Genomic DNA, 8,928 nt, shown 5'->3' with positions numbered 1-8,928 from the left:
TTTTGCAGTACGCGGGCCTCTCACTGTTGTGGCCTCTCCCGTTGCGGAGCACAGGCTCCGGACGCGCAGGCCCAGTGGCCACGGCTCACGGGCCCAGCTGCTCCGCGGCATGTGGGATCCTCCCGGACCCGGGCACGAACCCGTGTCCCCTGCATCGGCAGGCGGACTCTCAACCACTGCGCCACCAGGGATTTGTGTTTTAAAAATAGTGTGATATAATCTCTCCAGTGTGAACTATGCCTCTTTAGCTTACTTTAAAGATAATGAGAACTAACCAGTATAGGACTGTTTTCTCCCTTTTTTTTTTAAACCAAGAAACCCTGATTCTATTTCGTCATGTAAAGATAATTTGGGCCACATGTGGCAGTGGGTCTGAGGAAAAGAGAGCTTCCCAGAGACCTGGACAGTGCACTGTGACATGGGGAGCTGGGGAAGGGGGCAGGAGTCTGGCCCTGGGAATGTGATCTAGGCTTCAGGCTCCAGGCTCAGTGAGGGCCTGGGTTCCAGCATTCAGCTTAGTGCAGCTGACTGGACCCTTTGGAGTTGGCTGCAGCTTTGCAGTAAAAGCACTGAAGGGGAGCAATGCATTGTGGGTAGTGGGACAAAGATTAATTTCTGCAGACAAACTCTTTAACAATGATACTATCTACAAAGAATATTATCATAATGAGGAAAATTTCCTGTTGGTTATGGTGACGAAACCCAAAGCAGTGAAACGGCAGGCCCCGATACATGCAGTCCAGAGATCAAGTCCAGCCACCACTGCTGCAGTGGTTCAGCCACAGCAGCAGCTTTGGCTCAAGCGCCAACCTCTGTCCCTGCTTTGGCTCCCACCTCTGCGCCTGTACCCATCGCTCCAGCATCAAGGATTCCATCTTCTGAACCTGCACCTACTACTGAAACTAAACAAGAGAAACCTGCACAAAAGCCAGTGGGGACACCTGTGACTACTAGCCCAATACCCACTGACAGCACATTGGAAGAGTCTTAGTAAAAGCCTTTTTGAAGATGCAAAGAGCACTTGTGACAGGTTGGTTTTATGAGAATATGGTAATGAGATCATGTCAATGATCTGGTTTCAACACCCCTGACAGAACAGTGAAGTATTTTTTAATTTACCAAATATTAAAAAAAGATGACTGATAAGCTTTATTTTTAAGAGCAGTTTTAGGTTTACAGAAAAATTATGTTTGTTCATTTCTCTTGTTTGTTGGGGATTCCGTGCTCAGGTGAAATCATACAGTATTTGTATTTAAAGAGAAGGGAAACACTCTCTTTAAATGAAAATAATTACCAATTAAAAAAAAATTTCTTGACCATTGAATGTAAGACAATTATTAGATTATTTGAGAAGGTGTACAGTTACAGTGTATACTTACTATACAAAGACATAGTTTCGTGTTCACACTTTTTGCTTGTTTTGGGTAAAAATTGGTAGTTGTCTGGGTTTCAAAATAATCACTGTGGGTTTGATTTCGATGTGTCCTTTGGGGTAATGTAACTTTTGAAGCTAATGAAGACATGCAAAGGTCACTTTCACTCTCTTACCTTTCCCTCAGCAGAAATGTGTTTACCAGCAAGCTATGAGTTCAAACAGCTGCCTTTCTTTTTTAAACCCACAAAATGCTTATTGAATTAAAAAACTAATGGAAATGTTTCAAAACCATGTTTCTGACATTTTTTTTAAATTGCATTTCTTTTTAAAAAATATTTATTTATTTATTTATTTTTGGCTGCATCGGGTCTTAGTTGCAGTACGCGGGCTTCTCTCTAGTTGTAGTTCACGAGCTCCAGAGCGTGTGGGCCCAGTAGTTGCGGCGCCAGGGCTTAGTTGCCCCGTGGCATGTGGGATCTTATTTCCCCCACCAGGGATTGAACCCATGCCCCCTGCACTGGAAGGTGGATTCTTAACTGCTGGACCACCAGGGAAGTCCCAGGTTTCTAACATTTATAAACTTTTTTCCTTTGTTAGATAAAGATGTGTGACAAATAAAGTCATTGACATTATAATAACTTTGAAAACGAGGAGAAGGATAGAGCTATATCCAGCATATTTTTTAAATTAGCATTCTGGTATTTTTTTTTCCAAATATTTATTTCTACACAACATTCTTTTTACTTAGTTGTGATCATACTTTATATAAAATGTATCTTGCTTTTCACTTAAATTATATCGCATGTATTTCCCATGTCGTTATAAGTTACTTAGAACTATGACTTTAAGTAACTGCACAGTAATCTGTTATGTATCCAGCATCTTTTTATTGCATTAAGAAGATGGGAGCAATCTTGGGAGGCCTGAGAGATGTACCTGGGAACATATTTTGAAAAATATAAAGTTAAGACTTCCATGGCATATTAAAGGTAAAATCTTAATAAGCAAAAAAAAAAAAAAAAAAACCTTTTGAATGCCCTTTTATTTATGTAAATATGATATATAATTATATACATAACATCTCTTGTATGTTGCACAGGCAGCTCAAATCGAGAACTCTCTGAAAAAAATTCTTAGTTTTCCTCTCAAACCTAATTATATCCAAGATTTCTTCACATCAATAAATGGTAGCACTAGTAATACCTACTCTTACTGACTTATAAAAGCACTTTATTAACCCTTTGTCACATGTATTTTATAAATAATTCCCCAGAATGAAGCCTTCCCCTAAAATTTGATTGCACAATAAATCACAGAAAAAAGACAGTCTGAGCCAGACATAAAAATAATTCATACTTACAAAATAAGTTAGTATATAATTATTCGACTTCAAAAGAGCCAATATTTTTAGAAAATATTGAACTTATCCAGAACTTTAAAGAATGATGACTTTTCACAAAATAGTTGTAAGGTACCAACACATTTTTGGGAATACTTAGATTAGGTAGAATACCATTTATCTTTAGTGTGACTGCTACATTTCTGTAGAATTTAAGTCAAAATGTAAACACTATCATACCATTTGACTATTGTGTCTCCATCTACAAAGATGTGTCTACATAATCAAGTTTCTATAGGATATGTGGAATAACTCTCTAACCATCAGAGTAATGCTGCATTTCCCAAGCCCAGGTTCTCCATTCCTTCCCACTTGATTCCCAGTGCAAGGCACTCTGGGGTTCCAATAGCTCCGACCTTTTAATCTATTCAACCTGTAGAGACTTGCTTTGGCCAGCTCTGTATAAACACTTTGTTTTTCTTAAGAAAATAAACTCATTTCAAAACCACTCTTTTGTGGGCAGAGGGCTGTGGTAGAGCCTTGTAAGTAGTAAAACATTTCTCAACACCAGAAAAATACTCTTGACTTTTTTAAAGGATGTTTTCAATTAAAAAAAATTAACCACAGTCATTGAAGAGGGAATGAGATGGCAGTTTATTTGATGCTTATAATTTAATTTATTCTTCTGAAAAATTACCCCAATTTAAAAAAAATCATGAAATAGAAGTTGTATGTACATACTGTTAGCTCATTACTATTGATTATTCTTATGCCACTCATTAAGTATTTCAAAGTGAAGTTCAAAACCACAATTACTTTCTACCCTCTTCACTGCACTGTCCTGTTCCTACACTCTTGAACAGAATTTTTCAAGTCAAGTTGGCATATTTGCTTTCCTTCAATAGCAGTAACAGAAATGTCTGGGAGAAAATGTGTCTGGGGACAAGCACAAGTCATCATATTTCCCACACTCTATTCCTTATAACAAAGCTATTTGTAATCTTTGCGGACTTCACTTATTTTTCTAATTACAATGTCAACTCTCTGAAGCAATACTTGTCTATTTGAAGCAAACTTTTAAAGTTGAATCCTACTAAAGTGAATTCTAAGACACATTTTTTCAACAAGGAATCTATTTGATTGAATAAACTTTAAAATTAAAAAAAGGATATAAATGTACATTAGAACACCGATTCTTAGTGGAGAAGTGGAAGAAAAGGAAGCTGACAAGGGGATGCGGGCTTGGCCAGCGAAGTGGGGGATCAGAATCTTGTCATCCCTGAAGAGAAAGGAAGAGAGTGTTCCCAGAAGGAAGTTTGTCACAGTGTCAAATGTGTCAGAGTTCAGAAAATCAGTGACTAAAAAACACCATTTGATTTCAACAAAAAAGTTGGTATCTTCGATGGAAGCAGTTTTACGCAGGTTTGCAGGGAGTATTTGGAACTCAGCTAGCTCAGAGTTGGAGGTAAACAAGATGTTAGAAAGTAGAAAAATCTAGTGCAGAGTCTTTTCATGAAGTTTGACAGGGAAAGAAAGGGAGAGGAGGAAGCAGCAGAATAAAGATGTGGGGCTGGGATAGAGATTGCAAAATTATTAAACATGGGAGACATTAGAGAAATAGTTTAAGAACAGAAAAAAAGGGTCCAGAGAAAGAATGAAGACTCAAGTAGGAAAGAGGATAACCCATGTATCCCAGAGACCCTTAGATGGCAGGAGTGGATAGGATCAGATGGGATTCTTTTTTACAGGAAGAGAAACTCTACACCCTCGCAATAGAAGTGAGAAAGAATTAATGGGTGACAAAGATAAGACTGGAGTCTATCCTTAGTATCTATATTCGGAGTGCACATTTGTACACATTGCTATTTGCTGTTTCTGAAAGGCCCAACATCCTCCCTCCATGTACACACATCTCCTAGCCATATTGCCATACATAGCTCAAACATCGTTTCTGGAAAGCCTTCCCTGGCAAGTGCAATCTGCTCTGGAAGTTTCTCCTCATGCTCTCAGATGCTCCCCGCGCATTGCTCTATGCATACTTTGCCTTATAATAGGCATTTACTTGTCAGTCTTCTCCTTGGACTGCAAACACTTTGAAGGTAGAGGCATATTTTATGTGCCTTTGTATCTCAGAGCCTAATGCATTTGAGGGACTTCGTCTGAATGTGTTAAATCAATTATCCCTTCTACTTAAAGAAATTAATTGTCATGAACACACCTCCTCTGAACACTGTGAGTGTCAGGGCGTGGGAATGGAGGTGAGCTTCCTGTACTCTCTTGCTGTGAATTTCTGCTTTTGGCTTGACTCACTATTCCTTCTTATCATCTTCTCCCTGTAGCTCTTGTTCCCTCTGAGCTTAGCCTCACCCCAGGCTCCACTGACCATGGCTTCCCGACCCTCTTTCTCCATTCCAAAAAGTCACCCTAAGCAACGGATTTTTCATTCCACGTAAGGGTTTAATGGAGAAATGCAGAAATATGCGGCAAAACAATCAATGCAACGTGAGGTATTAAAGACCATCATAAAAAACAGTTGAAAGTCTCATTGACAATCAATTCCTACTACAGGGAAACTCTGACTGGATATCTTTCTCATGAGAACATGACCTACCACTCCTTCCAGGAGATGCCCAATCCTTACCTCTCTCCGGAATTCCTTCTCTACTTTTCTCCCCAGGTCGTGCCACTCACTCCTCCCTACAAGCATCATGGTAGGCAGAATAATGGTCCCTCCAATGTGTCCATGTCTTAATCCTCAAAACCTGTGAATATGTTATGTGGCAAAGGGGAATTAAGGTTGCAAATCAGCTGACCTTAAAGCAGAGAGAGTAGCCTGGATTATCCGGGTGGATCCAAATGTAACCACAAGGCTCTTTAAAAGTGAAGAGGGAGACAGCAATGTCAGTAAGACTCCACTGATCATTACTGGCTTTGAAGATGAAAGGGGCCACAGCCAAGGAATGCTGGAGGCCCCTAGATGCTGGAAAGGGCAAAAAGATGTATTCTTCCCTGGAGCCTCCAGAAAGGGACTGAGCCCTCATGCTGACCCGTGTTGGCTTTCTAAGTTACAGAACTAAAAGATAATAGAGTTGTGTTATTGCCAACCATTAAGTTTGTAATAATTTTCACAGCAACAAATACAAGCACCAAGATAACAAATCCAAATTCACTTTGATGTGAAATATCTTAATTCTTTTGACTCAACATCTGCTCTAGTCCAAGCTCTGGGACTTTGCTTTGTCAAATCAAAAAGAACATTAACAAACTTTGCTTTACAAAATAGTTATCTAACCCTAAAATGAATGGAAAAGAACCCTCTCATGCTCAAGCCCTCTTATCATATTTATGACATTTTTTATTTCTATCACAAATACATTGTTCAAAGTATGACTCCAGAAATAACATTATTCCTCTACCAGGAAGGCATTAAAATATGTTTGTGTATCTCACACTATTCATTTTAAATAGGGATATATAAATAATGTGCTCATCGAAGGGAAAGGAGGAGAAAAGCTTGAGGAACAGGAATTTTAAAAGTTTGATTTGCCAAACTCTTCCAGTTTGACTCTGACAACTCAGTGTTAAATAGCTCCTTATTGAAAGAACAGAATATTAATGTTTAATGAACTTGAACAAAAAATTGTACAACTTAACCCTTTCAATTATTCAAAGAGAGTTTCCTACACTGGACATGAATGAAGTTCTAAAGCAATCCTTCTCAAACTTTAATGTGTAAACAAATCACATGGAGATTTTTTTTTAAATGCAGACTCTAATTCAGTAGGTCTGGGTAGGGGCTGAGATTCCGAGGTTCTGACTTTCTAAACGCTCCTAGATGATTATGATGATGCAGTTGATCACTGGACCACATTTCAAGTAGTAAAGTCATGGAGGACATTGAGGGTCACAGTAAAATCAAATGCTTGAAGTCTATGCTTCTATAAATTAAACGTATCAAAACTATACACTCATTTAATCTGTTTATGTAGCAAAGAGAAAATTCTATAAAATTATTATTTGGAGTTGAAAATCATTTTATGACAAGACCTTAACATTATGAATTTCATTTACAATAGTTTATAGCATCATTAAACAATTCTTTTTCAGTGATGGTGTAATCATGGCAAACTCTGTGTTCCACCTCCCCCCCACTAACCCCAGACCCAATGGTTTATATTAAGCATAGGTTTCTGCTAGCTTACTGTAAGAGCCTGTTCATCTGTGTGCCAGGAAATGGTAGGATTAAGAGGTCAGATGCCATTAGCTAGTTCCCTTTGCCACCACTGCCATTGCCTGAGAGATGTTCCAAGTCTCCAGTAGAAGCCTTGCGTTTGGTCCCACTGCCAACACGTTGCAGGAATAACAGTACCACAAATCTGATCCTGTTACCTAGATATAAAACTTACCAATGTCTGTTAACAATGCCTCCTAATCCCGCCTCCCCCATGGTCTATCTCCTGGCTTGCTCTCCAGTCCCATTTTACGCCAGTCTCTCTCCTTCCTTGTGTCATCTCCAGCCACACAGCTATTATCTCATTTCTTTCAATATTCCATTTTCCCTTCCACCTCAGGCCTGTGTTCATGATCTTCTCTCCCTATAAATACAACTCTCCCCAAACTCCTCACTTTTGATGTTTGACCATTTTTCCAATCTCAACTCAAAAGTCACTTTCTTGTCAAAGCCTTCTTTGACGCCTCAGACTAAGTCATGTGTCCTTGCCACACACTCTCATAAGCGTCTTAAATGCACTTATCACAGCTCATAATTATATACTTGGGTGATTGTTGATCACACTTTTTCTCCCTAAATGATCATATGTCCCATGAGGGCAGGTCTGTCTGTCCCCCCGCTCCCTCCATTATACCTATATTGCCTAGCATAGTAGAAATCATTTAATAAATATTGGTGAAGGGATAAGTGCAAAATTTCTTTTTTAATGAGCCAACTTAGCTAACATTAGAATGAGGGATATATTTGCAAATAGAAAAATGGCTGACTTGGAAATGAAAATTTAGAACAACTAAATTCATTGATTTCAGATAATATGTTAGGCTGATCAGTTCTTACCTATATGATCTGTTTATTTGTTCATTTCTTATCCATCACCAGGGCTATGCAAGGTATTGGGAAAGTAGATATGGATCTAGCTGGGCCCCTCTCCTTGGGCAGCTGAGTCTAGCACATACTCCCTGTTCATTGTGCAATGCTCAAATGACCTGAAAGAGGCTTGTGCACAGTTTTCAGTTTTGTCTAAACCTATGATTACAATGGAGACTATGCAATCAGGGCATGGTTAGAATCTGACTCGTCATTTCCCAGATGAAGACCTGTATGATCTGCCAGCTCTATGTTTTAAACAACACAGTGGCTAAATATTATTCCACTGCAATGAAGCAAGACATAGCCTTTTGCCATCTCCTCCTCTCCACTAAGTGTTGTTTGCAAATTCAACAATGATCAGAATCTCTGTTACGTAAATGCTTAAAGAAAAATAACACTACACACTTCATAACATTAGAGCAATCGCATTTCCATTGTAGCTGTATTTGAACACAAAGCAGACATTTTGATGTTTTCCCTAAACTCACAAAACAGAATTGTACCTCTATATTTTTTAATTTTAAAAGGAATAAAAATATAAACATTAAAAAACCCCCGATGATTCCCATCTTAGTTTTAAAGAAGTTTTTGCTTATGTAGAGCCAAGAGGCAGTTTACGAAACTTCAGGGCTTCACCAAAAGGAATAGTTCCTAGCCAGAAGAAAGAAAAAAAAAAAATGATGCTGATTTTGAAGATTTATTCATAAAACAAATATTTATTGAGTTCTGCTTTTACTCCAAGCATCTTCTTAGAGACAAATGTCCTTATACTCAGGGAACTAATGTTTTCATTAGGGGAAACTAGCAAGATAATGATAGATAGTGGTAAATATTTTGAAGACAATGCAGGGTGAATCAAGATAGAGTTATGGGGATTGATTTGGAAAGGAAATGTTTGAGCTGAAACTTGAATCCTGAGCAGAAGAATACCTTGCAAAGAGTTGGAGGAAGGACAGAGAGACAAGGATGCAGAAGACTTACAGCAGAAACCATGGTGGCATCTCAGAGGAACAGAGTCAGATGGCTCAAAGCCAAAGAGGGAGATAGTGTCCAGAGCATGCATGTTTGATTTCTAATTACAATTGGAAATCACAGGAGAATTTCAAGCAGGAA

The 8,928-nt window shown here is 38.6% G+C and overlaps 1 pseudogene; it reads right to left on the bottom strand.

The window, feature by feature from the left end:
• LOC103087002 (40S ribosomal protein SA-like) overlaps nt 1–5,755 on the bottom strand; it is an 11,345-nt pseudogene extending 5,590 nt beyond the window's left edge.
• Between the last annotated feature and the right edge of the window lie 3,173 nt (nt 5,756–8,928).

Source organism: Lipotes vexillifer, unplaced genomic scaffold (genome assembly GCF_000442215.2).
Source record: "Lipotes vexillifer unplaced genomic scaffold, Lipotes_vexillifer_v1.1 scaffold729, whole genome shotgun sequence".
NCBI classification, from domain to species: Eukaryota; Metazoa; Chordata; class Mammalia; order Artiodactyla; family Lipotidae; genus Lipotes; species Lipotes vexillifer.
Note: the sequence above shows the minus strand (reverse complement) of the source record. Positions and strands in the feature narration are given on the sequence as shown.